Here is a 10467-nt window from a genome sequence, read left to right on the forward strand (position 1 = left end):
GGATATCGTTATGTTCTTACTTCACAGATGATTTGAGTAGATGCTGAGTGTATTTACTTGATGAAACACAAGTCTGAATTATTGAAAGGTTCAAGTAATTTCAGAGTGAAGTTGAAGATCGTCGTGACAAGAGGATAAAATGTCTGTGATATGATCATAGAGATGAGTATCTGAGTTACGAGTTTGGCACACAATTAAGACATTGTGGAAAGTGTTTCACAACTAATACCGCCTGGAACACCATAGTGTGATGATGTGTCCGAACATCATAACTGCACCCTATTGGATATGGTGCATACCATGATGTTTCTTATCGAATTACCACTATCGTTTATGGGTTAGGCATTAGAGACAACCACATTCACTTTAAAAGGGGCACCACGCAATTCTGTTGAGACGACACCGTTTAGAGAAACCTAAGTTGTCGTTTCTTAAAAGTTTGGGGCTACGATGCTTATGTGAAAAAGTTTCAGGCTGATAAGCTCGAACCCAAAGCGGATAAATGCATCTTCATAGAATACCCAAAACAGTTGGGCATACCTCCTATTTCAGATCTGGAAGCAAAAGTAATTGCCTCTAGAAACGGGTCCTTTCTCGAGGAAAAGTTTCTCTCGAAAGAATTGAGTGGGAGGATGGTGGAGACTTGATAAGGTTATTGAACCGTCACTTCAACTAGTGTGTAGCAGGGCACAAGAAGTTGTTCCTGTGGCACCTACACCAATTGAAGTGAAAGCTTATGATAGTGATCATGAAACTTCGGATCAAGTCACTACCAAACCTCGTAGGACGACGAGGATGCGTAATACTTCAGAGTAGTACGTGATCCTGTCTTGGAAGTCATGTTGTTGGACAACGATGAACCTATGAGCTATGGAGAAGCGATGGTGGGCCCATATTCCGACAAATGGTTAGAAGCCATGAAATCCGAGATAAATGGATCTTTAAGAAGAAGACGGATATGGACGGTAATGTTACCGTCTATGAAGCTCGACTTGTGGAAAAGAGTATTTTCACAAGTTCAAGGAGTTGACTACGATGAGATTTTCTCATCCGTAGCGATGCTTAAGTCCGTCGGAATCACGTTAGCATTAGCTGCATTTATGAAATCTGGCAGATGGATGTCAAAACAAGTTTCCTTACCAGTTTTCGTAAGGAAAGGTTGTATGTAATACAATCAGAAAGGTTTTTGTCGATCCTAAGGATGCTAAAAGGTATGCTAGCTCCAGCGATCCTTCCATGGATTAGAGCAAGCATCTCGGAGTCAGAATATACGCTTTGATGGAGTGATCAAAGTTTTTGGGTTTATACAAAGTTTGTTGGAAACTTGTATTTACAATAAAGTGAGTGGGAGCGCTACATGTGAATGACATATTGTGGATCCGAAATGATGTAGAATTTCTAGAAAGCATAAAGGGTTGTTTGAAAGGAGTTTTTCAAAGGAAGACCTGGATAAAAGCTGCTTACATATTGGGCATCAAGATCTATAGAGATAGATCAAGACGCCCGATGATACTTTCAAAGAACGCACACCTTGACATGATTTTGAAAGAGTTCAAAATAGATCAGCAAAGAAGGAGTTCTTGGCTGTGTTACAAGGTGTGAGTATTGAGTAAGACTCAAGACCTGACCACAGCAGAAGAAAGAGAAAGGACGAAGGTCGTCCCCTATGCTTTAGACGTAGGCTCTACAGTATGCTATGCTGTGTACCGCACATGAAGTGTGCCTTGCCATGAGTTGGTCAAGGGGTACAATAGTGATCCGGGAATGGATCACATGACAGCGGTCGAACTTATCCTTGGTATTTAGTGGACTAAGGAATTTTCTCGATTATGGAGGTGAAAGGGAGTTCGTCGTAAAGGGTTGCGTCGATGCGAACCTTGACACTAATCCGGATGACTCTGAGTAGTAAACCGGATTCGTATAGTAGAGCAATTATTTGAAATGGCTCCAAATAGCGCGTGGTAGCATCCACAAGATGACATAGATATTCGTAAAGCACACGGATCTGAAAGGTTCAGACCCGTTGACTAATAACCTCTCTCACAAGCATAACATGATCAAACCAGAACTCATTGAGTGTTAATCACATAGTGATGTGAACTAGATTGTTGACTCTAGTAAACTCTTGGGTGTTGGTCACATGGTGATGTGACCTGTCAGTGTTAATCACATGGTGATGTGAACTAGATTATTGACTCTAGTGCAAGTGGGAGACTGTTGGAAATATGCCCTAGAGGCAATAATAAATAGGTTATTATTATATTTCCTTGTTCATGATAATCGTTTATTATCCATGCTAGAATTGTATTGATAGGAAACTCAGATACATGTGTGGATACATAGACAACACCATGTCCCTAGTAAGCCTCTAGTTGACTAGCTCGTTGATCAATAGATGGTTACCGTTTCCTGACCATGGACATTGGATGTCATTGATAACGGGATCACATCATTAGGAGAATGATGTGATGGACAAGACCCAATCCTAAGCCTAGCACAAGATCGTGTAGTTCGTTTGCTCAGAGCTTTTCTAATGTCAAGTATCATTTCCTTAGACCATGAGATTGTGCAACTCCCGGATACAGTAGGAATGCTTTGGGTGTACCAAACGTCACAACGTAACTGGGTGACTATAAAGGTGCACTACAGGTATCTCCGAAAGTGTCTGCTGGGTTGGCATGAATCGAGACTGGGATTTGTCACTCCGTGTAAACGGAGAGGTATCTCTGGGCCCACTCGGTAGGACATCATCATAATGTGCACAATGTGACCAAGGAGTTGATCACGGGATGATGTGTTACGGAACGAGTAAAGAGACTTGCCGGTAACGAGATTGAACAAGGTATCGGGATACCGACGATCGAATCTCGGGCAAGTAACGTACCGATAGACAAAGGGAATTGTATACGGGATTGATTGAATCCTCGATATCGTGGTTCATCCGATGAGATCATCGAGGAGCATGTGGGATCCAACATGGGTATCCAGATCCCGCTGTTGGTTATTGACCGGAGAGTCGTCTCGGTCATGTCTGCGTGTCTCCCGAACCCGTAGGGTCTACACACTTAAGGTTCGGTGACGCTAGGGTTGTAGAGATATTAGTATGCGGTAACCCGAAAGTTGTTCGGAGTCCCGGATGAGATCCCGGACGTGACGAGGAGTTCCGGAATGGTCCGGAGGTAAAGATTTATATATGGGAAGTCTTATTTTGGTCGCCGGAAAGGTTTCGCACTTTATCGGTATTGTACCGGGAGTGCCGAAAGGGGTCCGGGGGTCCACCAAGGGGGTCCACCAGCCCCGGGGGGCCACATGGGCTGTAGGGGGTGCGCCTTGGCCTATATGGGCCAAGGGAACCAGCCCCAAGAGGCCCATGCGCCAAGAGATAAGATAAACGGAGAGTCCTAAAGGGGGAAGGCACCTCCGAGGTGCCTTGGGGGGGGGGAGGACTCCTCCCTGGCCGCACCCTTCCTTGGAGGAAGGGGCAAGGCTGCGCCCCCCTCCCTTGGCCCTATATATAGTGGGGGAAGGGAGGGCAGCAACAATCTAAGCCCTGGCGCCTCCCTCTCCCTCCCGTGACACCTCCTCCTCCCCGCTTGCGCTTGGCGAAGCCCTGCCGGGATCCCGCTACTTCCACCACCACGCCGTCGTGCTGCTGGATCTCCATCAACCTCTCCTCCCCCCTTGCTGGATCAAGAAGGAGGAGACGTCGCTGCTCCGTACGTGTGTTGAACGCGGAGGTGCCGTCCGTTCGGCGCTAGGATCATCGGTGATTTGGATCACGACGAGTACGACTCCATCAACCCCGTTCTCTTGAACGCTTCCGCTCGCGATCTACAAGGGTATGTAGATGCACTCCTCTCTCTCGTTGCTAGATGACTCCATAGATTGATCTTGGTGATGCGTAGAAAATTTTGAATTTCTGCTACGTTCCCCAACAAATACTACCCCAACAGATCTACGAGTTACACACCTTTCTTCATGGTTTACGGAGCAGAGGCGGTTCTCCCTAGTGACATCCGTCATGACTCGCCCTGGGTGGCGGCTTATGTTGAAGCTGATAATGAAAAAGCACGTCAGGATGCACTTGACCTATTGGATGAGGAGCGTGACCTTGCAGCGGCTCGTTCGGCGATTTACCAGCAAGACCTGCGCCGTTATCACAGCCGCCGGGTTAAAACCAGAACTTTTCAAGAAGGTGATTTGGTGCTCCGGCTTATCCAGGATCAGACTGATATGCACAAACTATCCCCACCTTGGGAAGGGCCTTTTGTGGTCAGCAAAAATCTGAACAATGGGTCATACTACCTTATCGATGTTCGAGACCACAAGGACTCACGCACGTCGGAGGAGGAGACCCGCCGGCTGTGGAATATTGCTCATCTTCGGCCTTACTATACTTGAGCCTTCGGCTCTTGTGATGTACATATTTTGACAATGTATATATTATGATGAATATAATAAAGCCGGCACCCCTGATAATCCAGGGCCTCTGTCGTTTCATTTTGAGAATAATGAGTCTTTATTGTCATTTCATATGGTCACTTGGTGGCTTCCTGCTCATCGAGCATAACTATGACTACCCTTTGATCCGGCTTGTACGCCATGATTACAAAATACTTGGGGGCTTCCTGCTCATTGAGCATAGCTATGATTACCCTATTAATCCGTCTTATACGCCTGGAAAGAAATATTACTTCGGGGCTCTTTGTTCAACGGACAAGAGTTTTTATGACCCTTGTAATCGGCTTGGAAGCCAGGCTTGGAATCCAGGTGTATTCACCTAAAAACCTGGGTTATCCTGCCTTTTTAAGTCTGCCACTCCGCCCGGATTGACTGGAATGACTCGTCGTACTTTTGACAGTCAATCTTATACAGACACTGAACTTGTCAAAGTTAAAATGACGATTGGTCATGTGAGGCCCGGCTTATAAGGTTGCATGAAGGTTTAACTCAGCGGCTGTGCGGCCCTTTGAAAGCACTTGGTTTGAAGGTTTGGCAGCCTGTGAAAGCCTTGTTTTTGTCTTTTGATTTCTATTTGGTTTAAATATTTTTGAGATTCATCTTTTATGATATTTTGATACATGGATGAAAACCGATGAAGGCTATGATGCCTTATGGTTCATATATGAATCTATCCGGAGTTTGTTAACCCAGCCTGGGTTTGGACTATAAGTCGCCAGTGTATGATGATCTTGTATACTTGGAAGCGCTGTGCTCTAAGTTTTGGGATATTACCCCTTGCTGCATGCGGCGTTCTAAGCCGGCGGTATATGTCAATTAAACAGGGCGTTGTGCTCTGGCTTTGGTTTGTCGCACTAACTGGCGTCTTAAGCCGGCGATCTGTGTAAACGTCACAGGTATGATGTTTATTTTTTATGACTATATAAGGTTTTGTTAAGCCGGCCCTGGTTATGGACTGTCTTAGTCACCAGTGGTTTTTTATATAGGGTATTGTGACCCGCCCTAGGGTAAACCGCCAGGGTGCTTGTGATCCGTTTTGTGTGCAGGTAAAATACTAAATCTAGCATATAGAGTTGATGAAATCATGAGCATAAGTGGCCAAACTTCAATTGGTAAAGCAGCAGTGTCATGCAAAGCAAAACATGCACGATGGCATGGAAGATCAAGAGTTTAACTAGCCTATTACAAGGCATCTGATGGCCCAATGAGAATAAGTGTTTCGGAGCTGTCAACACATCAAAGTATTCTTCTTAATAAACCGGCTTATGACTGTTGGCGGGTTGAAGCCTCCAGATCTCCCTGCACCTCTTCTTCATCTTCAGCTCCTTGCTTATCCATCAGCTGGAAGTCAGGCATAGCCCAGTTGATACCGGTCAACGCTCTAAACACAGCTTCATCATCAATAAGATTGGATGGATCAATGTCAGGAGCGAAGGTGTGCTTACGAATCGATGGGATGAGATCTTTTGGCTCGTTAACTGGTGCACTCACTCTCTTGTTTTCAGCGTCATAAGCCGCGTGGTATGTGGATAGACTGGTTTCGTTAGCCAGCTTGCTTGCTAAGGGATGCATGGCTCTTGCTATTTCTGCAAAATCATCAGCACTGAAGGCAGACCCGTCTTCTTTGACACTGGGGCAGCCGTTGGCCAAATCCTCCGGGTCAAGATCGGCTTGCCATGCCTTTGCCCGGCTTAAGGCAGTCAAGGCGCCGGCTCTGGCAGCTCCCCGTTTTAAGTCATCAATTCTTTTGGGCAGCACGGATAACTGCTTCAGTGTATCTTTGATAAGTGTTGAAGGAGATTTCTTGTGCAGCGTAGCAGCAATGGTTCATTGGGCACCAGTGTATAACTGTTCTACAAGAGTGTAGACAGCCTTAAGCCAGACGCGCATGTCTGAGTCCAACTTCGCGCTTCGCGAACCTATATCAGTAAAATTATGAGTAAGCCGGCAGATGTTCACAATGTGATTCTTGAGGTACAAGGGAGACATATTTTTTCTACTTACGAAAGATGGCTGACGACATGATATTAATCTGTTGCTTTAAGCTAGATAACTCTTCAGTCACCGGCTTAAGTGCCGCTTCAGCATCATCTGCTCTCTTCAGTAGAGCCGCCTTTTCAGTTTTCCAGCCATCTTTTTCAACATTGAAATTGTGCTTCAGCTGTTCAATATTCTCCAAAGCAGTTTTTAATTCTGTTTTGGCCTTGGATGTCTCGGCTTGCTGAGTTTTCACGTTGGCCTTCAGATCATTTAGCCGTGCATCCTTTTCAGCCAGTTCAGCCTGTGATATACGCAAACATGAAAGGCGTTATGATCATAATGATTTGTGAAGTCCCAAGCACAATACAAGTATTATACTTGGCACTTGGGGGCTAATGCATATTGCTCTTTGTTAAGCCAGACTTCTCTGCCGACCCGGACAAATGAAATGATCTGGTTTAAAAAGCCTACAAGCTGGAATATTGGTTTTTGGCAGGATGCTTAGTCCCGGTTTATTCATGACTGATTAAGCCGGCCCTTGGGGGCTACAGATGCAATATTGATTCTTGCTAGTTAAAGTCCCGGCTTAACATACTTATTAAGCCGGCCCTCGGAGGCTACACATGCAAAGTTGAAGTGCTGGTATTATAAGTCCTGGTTCATATTAAAAGCATAAACCGGCCCTTGGGGGCTACTGGATTTGATATATGCAACTATTGAAGTTTACAACACATTCTATTCTATCATGTCCAATAAACTTGGCGGCTAAGGGAAGTATATTCATATAAAAAGGAGTTGCAGCATTTACCTTATAGCGCTCCTTCATCAGGTTTACTAAGCCGGCTTCAAAATCACGGCTGGTGTATAAACGGTTCAAATAGCCAGAGTGGATGTCTTGGGCATTGAACTGGGAATAGCTCTCCAAGTCTACCTTCCACTTGCCTTTATCTTCAGCAGGAATTTCTTCCTTGGCGCTATGCTTAGATAAGACAGTAGGCTGACCCGGGGCTGTGAATCCAAACGTAGTAATGACAACATCATCAGTCTTCTCCTCAGCAGGCTTAATCGGGCTTGGCGGCTTAGAAATCACCGGTACAACATCCATATGATCTATGGAGGCTTCATGGTCTTCTGGTGGTGGGTCATCAATGGTGGCTTCCGCAATTGGATGAGAAGACTCTGGTTGTTGTTTCTCCGGCTCAGACGGATTGGAATTGTCGACCGGCTTATTCAGCTTTGCCTTTTTGCTAGGTTTGGTCTGGCCCCTGAAAGTAAGAAGTGTAAAGAGGTCAGTATAATGGTCAGGCATAAGGTGTGAATGATTAAATATACCCTTACCCAGGTACAATCTTGAAAGTCGGGATTTGAGTTCCCGTTGACTCGCCAGAGGAGGAATGAGAAGTCCCCTGATAGTTTGAATCAGACGAGTTAAGAGGTTGACGGAAATGACCCGCCTTGGGATAAAGTATATCAGAAATATGAAAGACCTCTGGGCAGCGTTTGCGAACCGGCGTGTTCGGTAAGCCGAAAGAAGTGATTACACCACCACTATGCCGGGTGGTTCGGCGAGCTTCGTGTTGCTGTTTTTTCAAAAGAAAGTTGGGATCCAAGTGAGCTAGAGGGTGAGAAAAGCTTACTTTCCGGCTTGCTTGTCGGGTTTTCTGTGTTGGCAGAGGTTCTGAGCCGGAGGAAAGAATAATTACCTCTGCATCATCTGCACGGCTGGCCTCTGCGTCGTCCTGATAACAATCATTGTTAATGAGATGTATAAAAAAAGGAGCCAAGGGAGTCAAGCTCTACCTCTGACTCATTATCATCATCGTCATCATCAATGTTTAACCCGGCGGACTCGGTGATCTTCTTCTTGGCAAGCTTCTTGGTGGCCTTGGTTTTGGTATGAGCCGATTTAGCTGGTTTATCTTGCAGTTTCTTCTCCCAAAATGGAGAATCATCCTGTTAAGGTCAAAAAGATCATAAGTGGGCATAATTATTGAAAATATTGATTGAGCGGAAGGTGTGCAACACTTACGGCTGGCGGCTTGTTGAAGGTGCTGAAAGGACTAAGTCATGTTTTACTGCATTCCTTTAAAGGTTCGTTCAGCAATTTCTTGGTGGCTTCAGTAATTTCTGCATCAGACAGTTGAATGTCACAGTGGCGCTGGGGATCTTTTACATCGCTAGTATATTCTCACATTAAGCCGGGGCGACGGCTTAATGGCAAGATACTCCAGGACACCCAGCACCGAACAAAGTCGACGCCGGTTAAGCCGTTGGCCATAAAGGCTCTAAGCTTTGAAAATGATGGCGCATATTTGGCCCGTTCCTTCGCACCGATCCGTGAGGGGAGTGGATGTGTGCTGCTAAGTCGGTGATCGCGGTAACCCGGCAGAGGATTCTCGCCGGCTGGGGATGTGTCTTGACAATAAAACCAAGTTTGGTTCCAGTCTTTGGGATGACTCGGCGGCTTAGCATGGGGAAAGCTGACTTCTTTCCTCTTTTGAATTGAAACCCCACCGAGTTCGGTGTTGGGCCCGTCAATGAACTCTCTCTGACGGTTTAAATAGTAGAATTCTCTGAATAAATCAACTGTGGGCTCTTCTTGAAGATAAGCTTCACAGAATACTTGGAAATTGCAAATGTTGGACACGGAGTTGGGTCCAATATCTTGAGGGTGAAGTTGGAAAAAATGAAGCACATCACGGAAAAACTTTGAGCCGGGTGGGCTGAATCCCCGACTCAGGTGGTCAACGAAAACAATCACTTCCCCATCCTTGGGTTTAGGAGGATTTTCTTCACTAGGGGCCCTCCAGTCGATGTCCTCTTTCTTGGCTAGGGCGCCAGTGGCAATGAAATTGTTCAGATCTTCTTCAGTAACCTGGGATTGGACCCAGTTGCAAGCAGTGTATGTCTTAGCCATTTTTTCGATGATCTGAAACAAAGATTATGCCGGTTCAAGATTATATGGTTAAGCCGGCTGATGGTTTAAAAGGCAAACAATAATGAAGCATGCATAGGTGTTAAACCGGAGATTGGGATTGAAGTTATAAAGATGAGCTATCGGCGGCTTAAGAGGGGACTAATGGTACCTGGCGGGTTACTATTTCTGAGTTAAGCCGCCCATACAATTATTGAAGTACAGATCTGAGAAAGGAAAAATTTCTAAGTGTTGGAAAAACAGGTTTCACAGATTGATGTTATGATTTTGGATCTACGGCACTTCAGATAATGGAAAATATCTAGACCTAAATTGCAGTACTTGAGCAGTTCATGTGTCCAGATCGGATTTCTTATACAAAAGGAGATGCTCTAATAGCAAAAAGGAGTGCGACGACTACCACCGCGCAGTAGGGGTACCAAGTTTGAATAAAAAAAGCACAAGCTACAACGAAGGACGAAGATGAACTCCGACGAACTCATGGAAACCCTAATGGGATCTAGGGGAAAAGGAAGGAGGAGAACTTACCAGAGCTGTTGAACAGCGGAGGTGCGCGGACGAACTCTGGTCAATTCAGGTTGATACAACGGCCGTTGACGAGGCGAGGGCAAAGGTCGACGGCGGCGGCGAAGCTCGGGCGCTGAGGCGACGCAAGGTAGAAGACAGAGATGAGGAGGCAAGGGGGGAAATGAAAAGGGACCCCTGGCCCTATTTATAAGGCTGGAAAGATAAGTGGCATGCGCGGGAATCGAGGGGGCTAAAAAATGGATATGTGGCGGCGCAGACGCCTCGATTTTCGAAGGTTCATTAAAAGAGAAGATATATTAAGATTTGGGCCTTGTGTAATATTAATGACATGTGACGTCACGGCGGGTTACCACAATCCTAGGGGATGACGTCATGGCGGGTTACAAGATCCCGCAAGAACAGATGAAGAAGAATTTTTCTAAAAGTTTGAAGATTGATATGAACAAGTTCACATCAACCTGGGGCCTAATGTTGGGGATATAACTATTTGGTATGACCCGCCCAGGAGGGGTCAGGTCATGTCACTGGCGGCTCGTGATGACAAGGCCCATGAGGATGTTGAA

The sequence above is a fragment of the Triticum aestivum genome, chromosome 3D, assembly GCF_018294505.1.
Source record: "Triticum aestivum cultivar Chinese Spring chromosome 3D, IWGSC CS RefSeq v2.1, whole genome shotgun sequence".
Classification (NCBI taxonomy): domain Eukaryota; kingdom Viridiplantae; phylum Streptophyta; class Magnoliopsida; order Poales; family Poaceae; genus Triticum; species Triticum aestivum.